This window comes from Lucilia cuprina, chromosome 2, assembly GCF_022045245.1.
Source record: "Lucilia cuprina isolate Lc7/37 chromosome 2, ASM2204524v1, whole genome shotgun sequence".
Lineage (NCBI taxonomy): Eukaryota > Metazoa > Arthropoda > Insecta > Diptera > Calliphoridae > Lucilia > Lucilia cuprina.
Window position 1 is genome coordinate 67,544,876 of NC_060950.1, and position 1,519 is coordinate 67,546,394.

Consider the following 1,519-nt stretch of genomic DNA (forward strand, 5'->3'; position numbering starts at 1 on the left):
TAGAACAGAACTAGAACAGAACTAGAACAGAACTAGAACAGAACTAGAACAGAACTAGAACAGAACTAGAACAGAACTAGAACAGAACTAGAAAAGAACTAAAACTGATCTAGAACTGGACTAGAACAGAACTAGAACAGAAGATTAAGTTTTTCGCCACACTGTTTAAAATAAACTCATGTATAAATTTTTTATGCATTATTGCCTTTATAGACTTTTTGAAAAAGTGTCGTCTTTTCATTCATAATATAATGTCTCTTTTTATGTCGATAGAATAACATGCAACAACATATACAATACTTTATGTTTTCTTTTTTGTTTTGTTTGTAATGGTGGCAGTAGTTGTAAAGTAGTTGTGGTAGTAGTGTAGTACGTTTACATTATGTTCGATCACTTCAATTCAATTTCATTTCATCGCACTTTAGCGTTAAGTTTGTTGAAAGTTTTTCTTTTTATATTTTATTATTTGTACGCTTTTTGTCAGTGTCAGTTGTTTTTTGGTTGGTGATGATGATGCCTCTGTTGTAGAAGTAGTCGTAGTAGTCGTTTTTGTAGCTGTTGTACTATGACTATATCGCTTAAGGGTTATGATTTTTTTTGTATGGTTATTACTGCTGCTGTTGCAAGTTCTATTATATTCATATTTTCATGTGACATGGCTTATTTATATACATACAATGGTATGGGGGCTTTTTTATGCAATTTGTTAAAATAAAATTTTACAAACACTGTATGATAATTAACTTGAACGATTGTTTTGCTATATTATATCTTTAAAAAAATTTACACAAAATTTTATATGTCTCAATGCTAAAACCAAGAACTAAGTAGGTCGAACTAAGTAGGTCAGCTATCTCATAATTGTAATATACTGATTAAGTTAAGTCGACCAAACTACGCTTTGATACTCGTCCTTATTTTACCATAAACTTTATATATTTTCTATTATTTCTGTTGCTGCAAGTGTTGCAAATTTATGTTTCTATTGTTGTGCAAATAGCTAAATTTTCTTAACACTCTTAAACATGTTTTAGTGGTCTATTTTTATTATGTTCTTTTTTTCCATCTAATGTACTCATACCTCCATATCAGTTTACAAAGCAAATTGTTGTGGTTGTTATCCGGTAGTCCTTTTTCAGAAGTTGTTATAGTTTTTCATTTTAATGCTTTTAAAATGTCTTTTATCATCGCTTTTGTGTTGTCCATTTTTTCTACTTTGGAATATTAAGTATAATGTTTGTCACTTTATTTTTAATCAAATTTTAAGAAAAACCTCAAATAAATAGAAGATATTAGGAAAAAGGATGCAGGATATTTTACACAAAATATGATATCAAGAGCGTATCTCTATTTACTCTAGTATAGTAAATAGACTCATCTATAGTGTAGTCTATAGTGTAGACTATAGTCAAGTCTATAGTCTACTCTATAGTCTAGTCTATAGTCTAGTCTATAGTCTAGTCTATAGTCTAGTCTATAGTCTAGTCTATAGCCTAGTCTATAGTCTAGTCTATAGTCT